This window comes from Suncus etruscus, chromosome 2 (genome assembly GCF_024139225.1).
Source record: "Suncus etruscus isolate mSunEtr1 chromosome 2, mSunEtr1.pri.cur, whole genome shotgun sequence".
NCBI classification, from domain to species: domain Eukaryota; kingdom Metazoa; phylum Chordata; class Mammalia; order Eulipotyphla; family Soricidae; genus Suncus; species Suncus etruscus.
The window spans coordinates 86,406,535-86,424,859 of NC_064849.1; positions in this window are offsets into that span (position 1 = coordinate 86,406,535).

Sequence of the window (18,325 nt, forward strand, 5' to 3'; positions counted from 1 at the left end):
TCCGGCTTAGTTTTTTTAAAATGGTCTTTAGATCTTCCATTAATCTTTTTTCATGATTAACCAGGTTCAGCGTTTTATCTCCATACCCAATCTCCCTTTCATGATTTATGTAAGAAATCATACAACAGTTTTAAGTCATTTTAGAATGTTAATTTTTCAGCTTAATTACTTGCTGGCTCTGCCTTTTGTCTCCCATCTTTGATTTGCTGTGAAGTTTCAGCCCAGTCATTCTTAGACTTAATGAAACCTGTGATTTGATTATTTCTGGCAATTTCCCTTCAACAAATCCCTTAGAAGTGATTGTGATTTGGAATGGAAACTGGTAGTTGCTGTTCTAAGTAGCTTTTCAAATTAATCTGCCCAACCTCAAATGGCTCCATTAAGACCATAGCAACTCTTGGAAACTCTGGTCACTTACACAATCAGATGTATTTTGTGATCTAGACTGCCTATCTAATCTAGGACAACAAGCATTTCTCTTTATCACAATTAGAAGCTGTAGAGACTGCCTGGCATTTCTTCCAAACAAGACTTTTTCTTTATTAAAAAAAAAAAACCCACATAGAGTAAAAGGATGGCCAGTGTGTTTTAATAGTTTCCCTTTGGAAAAGTAGTCCTGAGCTCCACTGAATACTATTCTCAGGAGAGAGGTCATGCTTAAAATTTGCAAAAAATTTCATGCTCTTGAACCTTGGCAATGGGCAAATAGGCACCTCTTTGGTACTGTTACTCTTGTATCAGTCGGGGGCAAAGCAGATGGTCCTTTGTAAAAGATCCTAGTTTGATGCCTGGGTTTTTACCAGAGTTGTTTCATGCTTGGGGTACATTAAAAAACAAAATAATTCTATGCTTTTGGTTCTTTTTTCAGGGTTGCCTTTATTCTCAACTTGACCCAATGAATACTCATGCCACTTTATTAGCTTTAAGGATTTTGCAGAAGGTCACACAGCCTGTGGAGGAATTTGGCATTGGCACCATCACTATCGCAGGATGTGATTATTTCAGTCATAGGCAATTACAGATGTGGTGGTAATGGGGGAGTCGCATACTTAATTGTGATGGTTGCTGGAAAACAATACACGTTTTAGTTGCTCTGGGAATTCTAACTGCAGTGACTATAGTCTATATTGCATTTGCCATGTGGTTGATAGGCTAACTCCTACTTGCAAGATTTTTGCATGCAAGGTTGATGTTTTCCCACTTAGCCATGTCCTTGAACTCTAATTACTAGGATTTAAACATATTGCAAATTATTTTCATTTTAAATTAATAGTGACCTTGATACTTCATTTAATTCAGTGACTTCATATTATATAAGATGAATTTATAATAATATAGAATTTGAAGGGTATTAATGTCACACCTTTAGTGTGCCACTATCCACTACCAAAGTTCTAGTGTCATCTTCTGTCAAATGCTCTTTCCCATCCTACATTCCTACTACCTGCTCCAGTTTTCCTCCTGGAAACACCATAATTTTCACTGATTTTAAGTAAGTTTTTTTTTTTTGGTCAGTTTGCTTTACATATAATCTATGCATGATTGAATTTAGCTGGTACATGTATTATGCATTCTTTTTTTTTTTAAATAATTTTTATTTTGACCACAGTGGATTACAAATCTTTCACAGTAATATTTTAGGTACATAATGACACTGAATCAGGGGCATTCCCACCACCAATTTTGTCCTCTCTTCACCCTTGTTCCCAGCATGAATCCCATATCCCTCTCAGGCTGATAGTATCAGTGGTTCCCTCTGTGTCTAGCTTATTGTAGATTGGGTATCAATTCTGTTGTCCTTGACTTTGGATTTAGTGTTTAAGTCTGATCATTTTTTATTTCTACTCAATGTTCATACGACTGTTTGGTCTTGGTACCCTCCATTATTTCTCCCTCAATTTATGAGGCAGAACAAGATGGTTCAGGTTATGTGGTTCTGTTTGAAGGGAAAAAGGAAGGAGCAAAAATCAAACAAACATAAAATAGGAGGAGTCCTTCTAAAGGCTATAAATATCAATTTAAGAGAAGAAAGAAAAAAGGAAGAAAAACATAACAATACAAAAAAAATTAAACAAAAAATTCTGAAAAGTATCACAGCAATAAAGACAACAATAAACCAAACAATAAACACAGTCCTGAAATAAAAACAAAACAAAGCAAAAAGAAAAAAAAAACCCAACAACAAATGGAAAAAATACCAAAAAATAATAAGAAATAATTTGTGCCTCTCTTTCTCTCTCTCTCTCTCTCTCTCTCTCTCTCTCTCTCTCTCTCTCTCTCTCTCTCTCTCTCTCTCTCTCTCTCTCTTGCATAGGCACAGTATATATATTGGGGAGATTAGAAAGAAAAATTCCCATGGCCTAAGAGTTATAGGGTTTTCTCCGCCCTTGAAGTATACTGTCATGGGAGTAACTACAGGCTCCATACATATAAAGGAAAAATAAATAAAAATGAGTCAAAAAGTAATTAAGAGAACAAAGTGATACAGGAGAACTATCTTACATTTGGGAATAAACAGGTCAAGATGTAGTATTATAGAGGTCTTAAAATTATAAAGGAAATATAGGCTTCTCCATAATTTTTTGAGATATTCTTGTTGGGGATGAAATTCATCAAACACCCTGGTTTTGTTGAGTGATAGTTTATTGGAGCAGGAGGTCAGTTTTGATACCTAATGTTTTAAGACCTGAGGTATTGGGAGGTGAACGGATAGTAGGATTTCTGAAGGTGGGGGAGGAAGGATAGTATATAGGAGGGACTATATACACACTATAGGCATGGATTGCTTACAATTTAGCTTTGGCTCTTATACAGGAATCCTCTATGTACTCATGCCCACAAAAAGACATACATTAGTGATCTATTCTTAATGTATTGTTAGAGTTCAGACCCTAGTAGGATGGGTCTGAGCTCTTAAGGACTGGTTGAATTAAGATAATTAATTAGCTTAGGTATGGCTTAAGAAAGAAAGGAAGGGAGGGCAAAAAATAAGAGAAGAAAAAATAGGTAAATATAGTAAAAATGACTTAAAAATAAATCAGAACCAAAACACCAAAACAGGTGAGGTTAAGAAAAGAGAAGAAAACCAAAACACAGTTTTTTTGATCATCTAGGCATGGACATTTAGACTTTTTTTTACTATATATGATTAATACTTTGTGAACATAAGGTGTAGACACCTGTTCAAATGAATATAGTATTATCTTTATGATTATAATATCTGTGATAAAAGCTTGTTTTTAAGGGGATATTCACAATATTTTCCATCAATGAAACAATTTACATCCTCACCAACAATGAAGTGCTTAATTTTACATGAATGACATCCTCTATTTAAAAAAATTTTATTGTAGAGTCACTGAATCATGACATTACATATATTTCAGGCATGTACCTGAAATGCATCATAAACCAACATGCATATATGACACATACATTTACCACTGAAATTACAAGTCAACCAACCACCGTAGAATTGACCCATTTCTTTATCTACCCTTCACCTTCTTTCTGGTCCCAACCACTTATAATCTAAAAGTCTATAAAATCAATACTTGTAGTCTAAAAGTTAATATCATTTTATTTTGATGTTATATTATGGAGGTTTTCTTGAAGCTAATAATCTGGTGCACCCAACCTACCCTGCCCCCTTCTACAACCCATTTCCCATTGGTAACATTTGACTTAGGGCTTTGTTCGTCTGGCCTTCCTAACATATTCCCAGTGCTTATTTAGTCAATATATATTGCTCAACTCACAAGAACAGGATTTCTGTTTAGCACAAGGAGACCTACTGATATGCCTACTAAACTATTAACAGTGTCTACTAGATTACTAGACCACTGACATGATTTCTTTTTAGCCACAAGGAGACCACTGACATGTCTAGTAGATTACTGAGATCTCAAATTGAGTGAAGTGAAGGCAGGCAAGTTTCTTGGGTCTGACCACAAAGTAATACTGGGATTATTAATTTTATGTTTGTTTTGCTTCTGATTCATTTTTCTTTCCTCAACTATATACATTTCAAAAGGTAAAGCTACTTTAATTTCTTTTGTAAATAGGTCTGTTATCAAATCATGTTCCTACAAATAAAATCTAGGAAACAATCTTGGAAAGATGACTCTCTGAGCTGTGGTTTTCTCATTAGTAAAGCAGGCATTGAAGTGTATATAGTATGTATTTGGGAAGGAGGTGCTTTTGAGATACGAAATGGGGAAGAAGACATTAGAATTCAGTGGCCTATAGAACATATTCTTGGCCAATAGCATTTTGATCTTATTTAGAAAGTACTTGTCTCTCTTTTTAAAAATTATTTAAACACTTATGGTCACAAGGTTGTTCATAATAGAGTAGATTTTATTTTCACAGTTACAAAGTTGTTCATGATTTAATTTCAGTTCATATTGTGTCAAACACACCTTTACCAGGTTATATTTTCCATCACCCTAGTTTTCTTCCCATCATCCCCCTCTGTCTTGGGGCAGACATTTTGCTTCTCTTTCTCTCTCCCTTTTTTGGGGGGGTAGGAGGCTGTGCTCAGGGTTTATTCCTGGCTCTGCCACCTCAGAAATATTTCCTGGCTTCGGGGACCATAGTGGATGCTGGGGATCAAACCCGCCTTCTGTAAGGTAAATGCCCTACGACTGTCCCTCTCTGGCCCTATCACTTCTGGTCCTCTCTCTCTCTTTCTCTCTCTCTCTCTTTTATTCCCTTTTTACACTGTTGTTTGCACATATTGTTAATGAAGGGCTACCGTGCATATCACATTTATTCTTTCAGCATAATACTTATCCCAGATTGATCATTTTCAATCATCGTTTTCATGGAGGTCTTTTCTCTGCCCTAACTATACTCCTGGCTTTTGTGGCAAGCTTCCTTCCATGGACTGGTTCTCCTGACCCTCGTCTCTATTGATTTTGTATATTATCATCATAATATATTTTATTTTTCTTATACTTCACAAATGAGTGAGATTATTCTATCTCTCTCCATCTCACTCATTTCACTCAGAATAATCTCCATATCCATCTACATATAAACAAATTTCACGACTTCATTTTTCCTAGAAATTACTAGTCCTTTAAAGTATAGTTTGCAATGAGTTTTGCTGTAGTGTAATTTTTATGGGTCCATGTGGTACATCAAAGATTAATAGGAGACTAGTCATTGGTCACGAGGAATGTTGCCTAGGATTCTGTAGATACAGAGGAAATTAAAATTTTCCATGTAATGGGGCCTGAGAGATAGCACAGCAGCGTTTTGCCTTGCAAGCAACCAATCCAGACCTAAGGTGGTTTGGTTCGAATCCCGGAGTCCCATATTGTTCCCCATGCCTGCCAGGAGCTATATCTGAGCCAGTAGCCAGGAGTAACCCCTGAGCACCGCTGGGTGTGGCCCGAAAACCAAAAAAAAAAAAAAAAGAATTCCATGTAAAATCTTTAGTTTAAATAAGCACAGCTTTGAGGCAGAATTTGACATGGAATTCACTAGTCTCTTCAAAAGTGCTTCCAACTCTTAATTGGCTGGATTTTTATAGAGTGCATGGAAATGAATTGCAGAATTTGAAAATAGATTTAATATACTGTCCAGCTCTTGCTCAATTTGAATCTCCCTTTTGTCAGGATACATTGCATTGATAAGCCACAGAAAAGCGGGCAATGAGATTCTTTTAAAAAACAATTGCTTATTGAGTTGAAAACCACAGAGAAAATCCCACTATCAATTCTTGCAACCAAGAATGACAGAACCCAAAATAGTATACAAACCAAGCTCTGGTCTTCCCTAGTATTGAAAACAAATGTTTCCCAAATTTCCTTTTAGACTGAAATATCCTAAAATTGACTTTCAAAACTATAATATGCAATTTACTTTACATCTACTCTGTCAGGAAGACAAAATAGTAGAAACACAGTGTTTTATTTTGTTTTTAAGAAATTGAGGAGTGAAAGCTTTTATGTTCCAAACTTTTAATTATATTTATTTATAGCACAATTTGGAACATCAAACAATATATCATTCAAGTGTCAATTTTTTTACTTGGGATGGGAATTGGAATTTTCTGACTTTAACATGATAGGACATGTAGAAGAAGAATTTATTTCTGAATTTTGCTTTGAGTAGACATAAATGTAATCCTGCCTCGATAGTGATACCCCCAAACAAGACGATAGTCTGTATTCTAATGCACAGTACATTAATTAATTATCTACACATGTTTATTGCACATGAGCTTTGATCAGACACAGTGATTCTTCTAGGGACTCAATATCAGAAGACAGTTTGTCTATGAAAGAATTTACAGTCTCAAAGAGACTTTGTTGTGTCAATAGTTGGCCATTCTCTAATTTGGGATGTGAACGAGTGGCTGGGAAAGGTCCTTAAAGGCCCTTATATATCATTGTATGTGGTGTTTTTAAGTTGTTTGGGTATAAAAGGAAGAAAGAAATTTGAGGAAGCAGATGTTCCTAAAGTAAGATTATGGAGCTTTTGATCTTCAATCTAGTTCCATGTACTGGAATATTAAATACTAATGATGCATGGTATTTGTGATAAAGATATTGAATCCATGGGTTGAAAGTATTTAAGTGAAGGAAGGCTTTTAGCTCTAATGTCTCAACTCTAATGAGCTCATAAAATATATCTTTGAATATTTTGTCAGGTTTCCACAAATATAAAAATCAAACAAGCCACTGGTTAGATATGACAAATAAGCTTCTAGAAATTAAAATGGGGTGACTAGTTGCACTTTTTAAGACATCTCTGTCCATTTGGTTAATACAGCTCTTATTTTTCTAAAAATGGAAGTAAAGAGCAAAGATCAAATCTTGATCACTTCACTCCCATTTAAAAAACATGATTTCCTTACCACTTTCTATTTTTTCCCTTGAAAGTTGGATACATCTAGGTTAATAAACCAGAAGCAAGAATTTTAGATGAAACCCTGAGGGAAAAACTCAGGGGAGAATTATTTGGGATAAACATTGAAATCATTTCTGTTAGGCCACAGTCATTCTATTTTAAATACAATAACCTTCAGGGTAATCATTTATTGCTTTTATTATTAAGCAATTCTCCTGTTCAATGTCCCCAGAGAAAACATTCAACTTAGGCACTTTCTTTACTTCCATACAGCATTTTACTCAAGGTTTGATTAGAGTTTTCTATTTCTCTTATCCTTTGGCCTTCCTATTATAATCTTTATAAGGAAAAGACAAGAGATGGAAGTTCAAAGTCACTTGTCATATTATCATTATGTACACCCTGGACCCATCTTCCAATCTTCCAACTAGCTCAATTCTCTCCTGAGGGATGGTACAAGCAGAGAATGAGATTCAGTCTTAGAGGAAGTAAGTACAGATTTGAATGGCAAACAAAATTCTCTAAGTCAAGGAACTATGTACCCGAAGGGCAAATCCATCAAAAAGGAGATTGTTAAAGTGACAATCAATTGGCAGTTTCTGGGGGAGGAGGAATAATAGCCTCAGGAGAAAGCATGAGAATACAATTTGGATCTAAAAAGACAAAGATGTTCACTCATATAGTAGTTCATGTCCACCATTGCTTAGTTCTCTCAGCAATATTTGACCAACACTACAAGGCTCCACCTTTCTCAGACTACTAATGCCCTTTTATACATCCTGACCTTCCTTTGGGCTCATTGGATGCTGGTTTCTACTTCGGTTGCAGTGTTCTACATTATTTGGTTTCTGCTCTGGTTACAGTGCCCTACAATCTTCCAGGGTTCATTCTCTCAATCACTTTGATTTGTTTTAATTTTTAAAATTTAATTAAAGAACAGTGGTTTAGTTATTGATACTTGAATTTTAGGCACATACTATTTTAATAGCACTACCACCAGAGTTACTGCCATCCACCAGTGTTCCCATTCTCTATGCCCCCCATTACCCAGTTCCACCAGCCACCTTGACAGATACATTCCAGAGTTCAATGGTTGCATCAGAAAACAGAGATCTCATGTTTTTAATGTTGTTGAGTCTGTGCTTTGAAAGTAGAGCTCTTCCACTCTCCCAAATCTCTAATACAACTGAAGCCTTAAGCCCTGTTACTCTGTTATTTTCCTTTCTTACCTTTTTCCTTCTACCTTGATTACTTCTTTGTCCTTCTCCCTAAGCTCTGGGATCAAGGGAGATCAAGGCATCTCCCCTTTACTACATTACATTTCCTCATTGAGTTATTCTGTATTTCATGTATAAGTGAGATAATCCTATATCTGTCTTCTTCTGGCTTACTTTACTCAACAAAAGATCTTCTAGTTCCAACTAGGTAGTAGCAAATTGCATGATTTCACCATTCTTTGTAGCTGCATCATATTTCACTCTGTATATATAAACATCTCAATTGTCCATTTATCTGTCCTTGGATACCTAGGTTGAGTCCATATTTATGGTATCATATTAAATGTAGCAATGCATAATAGTGTGCATATTTATTTTTGAATTAATTTTTTTAGATCCTGATCAATTTTTTAGATGCCTGGCCAAAAGTGAAATGTGTGGGTTATATAGTAACATGATTTTAAGTTTACTAAGGACTCTCCATAATGTTTTTCACGGGGGTTGAACTAGACAACATTCCCAGCAGCAGTGGATAAAAGTTCCCTTTTTTACCACATCCAACAAATTTTTACCACATGACAACAAATTGTTCTACTATTTTTGAAATGTGCCATTCTCACTGATGTAAAATGATGTTTCATTGTCTTCTTAATTTGGATCTTTCAGATGATAAGTGATGTTGAGCCTTTTTCATGTGTCTACTAGCTTTCCTTCTGTCTTTCTATGAGGAGTGTCTATTTATTTTCTCTCCCTATTTTTGGAAGGATTTTTTAGATATTTTTTGCTGATCTTTATATTTTATATATCCTGGATATCAAACCTTTATCTGGTGTGTTGAATGTGAATATTTTTTCTCATTCAGTTAGCTGTTTTTTTTTTAATTTTATCCCATGTTTCTTTTGTCATGCAAAAACTCTTTTATAGAGTCCCATTTGTTTGTTTTTAATTTTGTTGTCTTTGGCAGTGGTATCAGATCATTGAAGATGTCTTTGAGATACAGATCTTGGAGTGATCTGCCTATATTTTCCTCAGTCTACTTTATAGTTCTGGTCAGACCTCAAGGTCTTGGTTCTACTTTGAATTGAAATTTTGTGTGAGGTCTGAGCTATGGATACAGCTTTAATTTCTTAAACATAGTTATCTAGTTTCTCCAGCACTGTTTGCAGAAGAGATATTTAAAACCTATTTCATGTTCCTAATTCCTTAACAAAAAATAGCTGTACATATATATGGGGTTTTGTCCTTGGGGATCTGATTCTTACCCATCTCTCAGTAACTTTCTATAGTCATCTACCTTAACACCCACTCTGAACAGCTCTTTAATTAGGTAATAGCTATGCCATCTCCCTTCACAATGAACATCAAAAAGTACCCCATCTTTGAAGTCAGAGTCCTGAAGCAGAGTTTGGAATGCAGTTTCACATGATGCATGATCATACGTCTCTTGAGAGGAGGGGAATAGGAAAGCAGAATAGGATGAGGCAACACTGATGGTATTTGTCAAGATATGCTAGAGCATTACTGACAGCTTGATTTTTTTTTCTTGGAGTTCTGAGAACTTGTTCTTCTTACCTCATGTCAGACAGTGATTGGCTGTCAATTCCTACAGGTAGGGGTGAGCTTGCTTGACCTCCCAGGCAATGTCATTCAACTTTGGTTAACTCTGTGGATGATGCAACTATGAGTTATTAACAGTCTTTATTCTGATAGTGCACCATATAGGATTGGTTAGTTTGAAGAGAGGTTCATGTGAGGATAGTTTATCTTAGTCCCACTGCCTACAAAGAGATTAACATCCATCTCTAAGTCCATTAGTGATATGTGCTTTCTTTTGTTAGGCCCAAACTTTACACTAATATTTAAGAGATGATAAATGCCAACCCCATTTCATCTGTATAATGGGTCTAACCTGTATCCAAGATGGAGAAAAGATGGTGATGGTGAGGTCATAGGCCTCACATATGGTTAAAAGGAGAATGGTTTTAGGCCATGTTGGACATCTCTGCTGTTTTTTTTTGTTTGTTTGTCAGATCCACCAAACTTAACGGAAATCTTGGCAGGAAATCTATTTTCTTTGTATACTAAAATATTTCCTGATGACTTTAAAATATTTCCTGCTCTATGACTTTATTTAGACTTTATATAAGTCTTAAGATACCTGAGCCTTTAACCCTCCAAAAACCACATAATACTTATAGAAACAGCAATGAAAGTTGATTTACACCCAACAGGGGTCCCAGAAGCTTGCCTCTTTGTTCCAATAGGACAAATGGTTGCCAGATGCATGAAGTTCCTTTGAATGGTTCCAACTTGTAGGAGCAGTAGAGCATTTGAAAAGCCAAGGACATTTTTTGCCAAATGCCCCAGCATCCCAGTGTGGCCAAACTAGCTCTGTTCTATCTTGAAAGGGGAATAGAAATGATATTTGTCAGTTTGGAACCCAAAGCTTCTTATGAGTAAAGAATGCTATTTTTGTTTGTTTTTATTTATGGACCACACCTGGTGGTGCTTTGGGTTTACTCCTGCTCTGCATTCAGGAATCATTCCTGGTGTGCTTGGGAGACCAAATGGGATGCTGGGGAACAAACCCAGATAGGCCATGTGCAAGGCAAGCGTCCTACCTGATGTGCTATTGCTCCAGTTCCAGGATGCTTCTTAACCATCTCTATTCTTTTTTCTATTAGTTGGATATTAATACTTACTTGGTAAAGAGGATGAAAGAGCCTGGATGTTTGAATATACCAGCACTTTAATAGATATTATGTGTGCAAGAAAAGATGTGTTGTATTAAGTCACAGATTTTGAATTCCTCTTGTAGATCAATTGTTGCAAATATAATTATTCTCAGAAATCCAAGGTCGTTTCTGATCCTTATGCATCAGTGAGGGAACAGGTGGATGCTTAGGGAAGTGTAAACCCAAGAGTCAAGGTTTTGATTCTTCATTGCACTATAAGTATCTTAAATGTCATACCAGAAAATTTAATGAAATTTCAGATGTCCATCATAGGAGCAACCATGACCAAAGCAACAAAACATAATCAGGTTCTGACTTTGAGTTTATGGTAATCTCAGAATTTGGTATCATTTAGGGTGATACATGAACTAGACCTGATCACCTTTGTTAATGATACTTAAAAACAATACTGACACTGCAAAGTAGCTCATAAATACAAATGAGAGTGGCAAGAACCTCTGCAATAAATGCTCCAGGAAATGACAATTCATTTGTCTAGATGTGATGCTTCCTTGCATATTTATTATTCTCTTAAGCTTTGAGAATTTTGAAAGTCCTTTTTCAAAATCCTTAAAAGATCACTGCAATGATGTAATTCTCATTAATTTTGTCTCTGTGGACATATTCAATGAAGTTTTACAATGATGATGCTAGTTCTCCCAACCCCAAAAGAGACAATGATTTCTCACCACTTATATTGACTTGTTTGGCCTGGATTTTTAAGACCCTGATAAAACAGAAACATTTTAATTACATCTTCGGGAAAATACATCATAAGTTCACATCATCATTAAACAATGACTTCTCCCCACTGTGCCATAGAAAACTGAATTAGCAGAGAGGAAATGGGTCTCTGGTATTAAAATCTATTTCAAACTTACCGCTAAAGGCAACTATTAGAGATGATACACACAAAAGAAATGGTGCTAGCAGTGTTCTGCAGAGACAGGATCAAGCCACCCGAGTCAGGAAAGCAATTAATATAATTCTCCTTTCTTCAGGCAATTGAATCAAGGTCAAGAAGAAAGCTCAGTTCCTTTGAAATGCCTGCGTCTTTTTGACTTTGAAAGCTGAGGATTCACTTGAAGCTTTTTCTTTTCAAATAACATCTGGAGACTAGATATTGGCAAGGTGTTTTAGGAAAACTTACAAACTCAGGGCTGCTTCTAGTTTTTCATTTGTTTAAAACTACTAACGAAGCAGGTACTTGCTCCATGAAAAAGAAAAATCACTCGAGAAAAAAAACAGACAAGATGGAAAATAATAGAAGCTCTCTCTTCCTTCTTTAACTCTTTTACCACTTGCCAGGATAATCAAGACTATCAATTTGGTATAGATCCTTTAGAGTTCATAGCATCATAGGAAGTGAAAAATCCACCACTCTCCTCTCCACTCCATATCTGTCTCATTTTGGGAGTGAGGCCATCATTGACTCTGGAAACTCCAGTCTGGGAAGATGATTTTCCAGGATGAGGAAGAGAAACACATCTGTAGGTGCGATAACAATCTTCTCTGTCTCTCCATCTTCCTATTCTTTCTCAAGGCTGTGTTGTACCAGCTGCTCGTTGCTTTGTCTTTGTTCATTGCCATCCACATATCTCTCCAGCCCTCCTAACAAAGCTGCACATTCTTGTCATTACTGCTGGTTGTTGCTTTTGTGAATAAACAACAAGAAATCTGTGTCCTCACTTTCTGGTGCTACAAGTTTGTTAAAAAAAAAAAAAAAAGGGAGGGTTCTTTTTGAAAAAGCAGTGCTCAAGAAGTTCAGGGTTTACACTGGAAATTCTTTTATTTTTGACCACACCTGGCAGTGCTCAAGGGAAACTACTGGCTCTGTGCTTAGGAATCACTCCTGGTGGGCTCATGGACAGTATGGGATGCTGGGGATCAAATGCAGTTCAATAACATGCAAGGCAAATTTCTCCAACCACAAAGTGCTATTTTTTTTTTTTGGTCACACCTGGGGTGGTCAAGGGTTGCTTCTGGTTTTCAGGAATCATTCCTGATGGGCTCAGGGTACAGGGATCAAAACCTAGTTCAAACACATGCAAAGCAAATACCTTACCCTTTGTGCTATTGCTTTAGCCCCCACACACTGGTAATTCTTAACCAGACAAGTTGCAAATTCAGTATAAGAGCCTTAAGGGTATGATTTTAAGTATACTTGCCCCCTTTGACTTAAAATCTAAAACAGTGGCCCTCAAACGTTTTGTTTCTTCATTGCAAAATAAGATATATGCAGTGTGCATAAGAATTCATTCATAAGTTTTGTTTTTACTATAGTCACACCCTCCAATGGTCTGAGGGACAGTGAACTGGCCCCCTGTTTAAAAAGTTTGAGGACCCCTGATCTAAAATATAAAGTCCATTTCAGATGTTGATTAAAATATAAAATATAAAGTCCATGTGTTGGGTGAGGCCACCCCAGGCACCATGTTTCTAGTATTTCTTACCCCTCAGGTAGACAGGTCTGGTGAAGAAGAGTAGTAGTAGCTGAGAAATAATTCACAAGCAGTCAGTTAAAGTTTCATCAGAGTCAGCTCTCTTTTTTCTCTCACAGCTTTTTTTCCACCATGAGTTTCTGCACCATGTCTGCCTAACTCTTGTTTTTCTCTCAAAAGCTCTGCTTGTCTTTGCTTGCTTCTCTCATGTGTCTTATCTTTCCCCCAAAGCCAGCACTTTTTATTCTTTTTTTTTTTTTTTTTTTTTTTGTGGTTTTTGGGTCACACCCGGCAGTGCTCAGGGGTTATTCCTGGCTCCAGGCTCAGAAATTGCTCCTGGCAGGCACGAGGGACCATATGGGGCACCGGGATTCGAACCAATGACCTCCTGCATGAAAGGCAAACGCCTTACCTCCATGCTATCTCTCCGGCCCCGACACTTTTTATTCTTTATTTAAAATAGCTCTTCCCATCCCAGGTGTGGGTGGGTCTGATCATCCAGGTGGATTAATATCTCAAAAGAAAAGGTTAGGGAAACAGGAAGTTGGGGGGAGGTTACACCCTGATGGTGTTGCCAGGGCCACATTCTACAGTGATTGAGACCATGCAGTGCTGCTGGGAACTTAACCTGACTAGACAGACTCTCTAACCACTGTACTATCTCCCATCCCTATGAATGCTATTTTTGTTTCCAGTAATCATGATGCATAAGCTCAAATATCTTAAATTTGCAACATTACAGCAGAGAATATGGAATGTGCTATATGTGGTGATATAAAATCTGTAGTATAATATGTTCTATGTAATATATGATTGTTGTCTAACCCATATGTATAATTTTTATGAAGTAACATTTTAATCACATGTGTACAAGATTCTTAAGTTACTCAAGAAAATATGAGAACATGGCAAAGTAGTTGTGATTTCTGTCACAGATGTGTTCATAGCCCTAATTACTCTACGAAAACTTGAGAGAAAAATGGTCAGCCAGCATTTAGAAATAGGAACAAGAAACATGAATAGTCATTTCATTATAAAAGATGTGACCAGGACTACGAAGCAAGAAAACATGTTTAAATTTACTCATTACCAGGCCTGCTAGCAATTTGCTTCTGGGAATGAAATAATAGAGTGAACTAATGTTTTGCAGCTAAATAATAGTAAAAGTTCAAAGGAGTTTGTTCTTTGACTCATCAAATTTATGTCTGTGGAATGTGAAATGTACACATCTTTAGAGAAACACAATTTTGTATCTGAAAAAAGATACTTATTGCCAATAGTAGTTTGACCAAGTTAGATTGAAATCATGCAATTCTTTGTTCTACGGTACCAGTTAAATAAATACGGATGTTGGGGCCAGAGCAATAGCACAGTGGTAAGGTCATCTGCTTTACACATGGCCAACCTGGTTATATCCCTGGAATCCTCAAGCCTGTCAGGAGTAGTTCTTGAGTACAGAGTCAGGAGTAACCCATGAGTATCATCAAGTGTGGCCCCAAACTACCTACCTACCTAACTAATTAACTAACTCACTAGCTAACCAACCAACCAACTAACTAACTAGTGTACAGAATGAAACAGTAAAAAATGAAGAATGATAGCTTCCTGTACTGATATATGTTTACGTGTTATATAGGTCAGTGGCAAAATTATGGGCATAAAAACTACATAGGTATATTGCCTTTTATTTTATAGGTCAGCAAGGCATAAAAACGGTATATGCCTTTTAGAGGTGATATGTTGGCACATTTATGGTGGTAGAGGTATAAAATTTTGTACATCAATTATAAAGATTGATACTATTATAAAATATATCTAAATCTTATAAAGCAAAATTTACATACATATGCACATATAAAACATAATTATAATGGTTGCTTATTTTAAAGAGTTTAGGGTAAAATTTTACCATTCAAAATTCATTTGTTGAAATTCTACCCCCTAAAGTGATGTTATTAGGTAGAGAAGTAGGACTTTTGGACAGGGCTTAAGTAATAAGGATAAAGCCTTCATGTGTGGGATTAGTATTTAAAAGGCACCCTGTTTAAAAAAAAAAAGGCATCCTGTTGAATAGGCAAAGACATTTTCACAATATGCTTCTCATAATGGATTAATAACCAAGATATGTGAGCATTTGCAAAGACCAACAACAAAATAAATCCAGTAAGTCCATCAAATTATTGGGAAAGGAAATGAACAGACACCTCTCTGAAAAAGATTGATGGATGGACAGTAGGCATATAAAAATGTGTTCATTACCTAGTAAATACAAATCAAGACATCAATAATTCATTGTTGAGATGATACATTGTTGAGAATGTATTATCAAAAAGATAAGAAACTTATTGTATCTTGGCAGTGATGTGGTTAAGTAAAAGAGACTCTTATCCATTGCTGGTGGGAATGTTGAGGTTAAATTGCTCTGGAAGACAGTGTGATCATTTCTCTGAAAAGTAAGAATGGTGCTTCAGTGTGACCCAATGATTCCTATTCTTGGTACCTACACCCCAGCGACAAGAACATTTATTTGCAAAGACATTTGTGTCTCATTGTTCACTGTAGCACATTGTACAATGGCTTGGGAATGGGATTGGCCTAAATGTCCCATGAAAGATGAGTGAATAATGAAGGTGCAACATATTTAGCCTGGGAAAAACTATATAATTAAAAGGAATTTGCTGCACCTTGAATGGAATTGGAGGATAATAAGTGAAATAAATCTGTTCTCACTTATCAGTGGTATATAAAGAAGAATATAACAAGGGATTGAAGGGTATTTAAAAGTTGTCAAAATCAAGGCCCTAGATTATGGAAAAGCTAGGCAAGAGAGAAGTCAAGAGTGTAGGGAATAGGCGAGATGGAAACATCACATGGTTCTGGACTACATTAATGGTGCAGATCTGGGTGTGTGTTTGCACCAAACACTCTGACTCTACACTGCTATAAGCATGGAACCTCAACTAAAGTAATCAAACTGCAAAATAGGCCCATTAGGAGGCAGGATGGTGTGTGAGATGAGAGACTTAAGTCACTGATAGTGGGATATAGGATGGACCAGCCTATTATCGACAGTTTTGTAAATGACAGGACCTAAATAAAAGTAGTAGAGTAAAAGTAGTAGCAGAGAATTCTCTATCTTTCCTTTCGAGGGCACAGCAGGAAGATCGCCTTCCAAGAGCCAGGTATAGAGCTCTCAATGAACATTAAATCTGGTGGTTTCAAACTTCTCAGGACTCTGAGAAATGTTTATTGTTTAACACCCCCCAATGAGTTTATGAAATCTGCAGTTTATGAAACCAGGGTTTCTAACAGAAGGAAGAGCAAGTTCTCTCTCTGTCTCTCTGTCTCTGTCTGTGTGTCTGTTTCTCTTTCTCTCTCTCTTTCAATAACACAGTGAGGAGGGCATTTGCCTTGCACAGGGCTGACCCAAGTTTGATGGAATTCCTAGCCACAGTGCCTCATTGGAACAGGGTTCTGAACATCAACGCTGACAATAGCATGTTTCTTTCTCAGAGCAAGCAAAATTGGCTAGGGCAGGAGAAAAGGATTTATATGGTACTAAAACTAGGTAGAAACTAGTTAGACTTTGACCTCAGGAATCTGAAAATGTTATGGATAATTATGTACCAAAATTTAGTAAAAGTTTATGATTGTCCCTGAAATCACTATTTTATTTTAAAATAAATCTATAGGAAATAACACATTTAATAAATATCATTAGCTGCCTATAATTTATTTTATCTGTTATGAAAAAGATACACTCATGAAATGGAAACTTTTACTATAAAATTTTGATTTGGTTTCCTTTGGTCATGTGCATGTTTCTGGAGAAAAGTGATACAAAATGTCACAATCTAGCAGCAAAAATCACCCCTACTGCTATACCATGCATGCTAAAGTTAAGCAGGACTTTCTAAAGAAAATAGACAATTGATGATTTATTTTGGAGTGGGAAAGGACCTTGTTACACACAGGATATCTTGTTTCACTAAGAAGCAATGGCAATGTCAATAATTGCTGGGGATTTTGTAAAAGGGATAAAGAATACATGCTTAGGAGACACCCACTAGTAAAAACTAGGACAATGTGAACATAAAAAAGAACAATGACTATGATGTATTAAAGTTTGATTCAATTCAATAGATTGGGATACATAGCTTAACTTTTTCTTACACCATAGTGATCATCCCCACCTCTCTCTCTCTCTCTCTCTCTCTCTCTCTCTCTCTCTCTCTCTCTCTCTCTCAAAAAAAATCAGCCCTTAGTGAACATCATTGGAAGCTCTTAAGGCAACAACCCACCATTACAGAAGTTACCAACTAAAAGGGATAAGTCAAGAACTTACTGTCTTTTCCTAAAAATACTGTATTTCAGAGGAAACCAAACAGTGGATGAAATTCCACTCGGAAAATAATTTTATTTACTATATTACAAGGAAATACTAGAATTTAAAACAACACTCCTTGGAAACCTTTTTGAGAGAAAAACAGAAGCAGAGACTTTCATTTATAGGATATGGCCAGAGAAGAGCTAAAGAGTAAAAATCCAATATACTGAAAAACAGAAGTCAGGACATTTTGGACACGGGGTTTTCCAAGTAACAGTCTCATCAACAATAACTAGTCATGAGCTAAAATGCATAAACAACCATCAAACAACTCAGAAGATAGAGATGCATTTGGTAAGACTGTGAACTGTGGAATACCCAGGAAGTGAGCTCCTTAAACTCTTTATTTTGGTCTTTCATTGATTTCTTCCTCGTTAAGATAAAAAACTGAGGGCCCAGAGAGATAGCACAGTGGCGTTTGCCTTGCAAGCAGCCAATCCAGGACTAAAGGTGGTTGGTTCGAATCCCGGAGTCCCATATGGTTCCCTGTGCCTGCCAGGAGCTATTTCTGAGCAGATAGCCAGGAATAACCCCTGAGCACCGCCGGGTGTGCCCTCCCCCGCCCCCCCCCCCCCAAAAAAAAGATAGAAAACTGAAAAGTAGACCTGCCATTGGAAGTAGCCAATGAAAGAACCAAGAAGGGTCTATTTTGGCCAGAAGACTAAGAAGATTTTCTGAGGGATA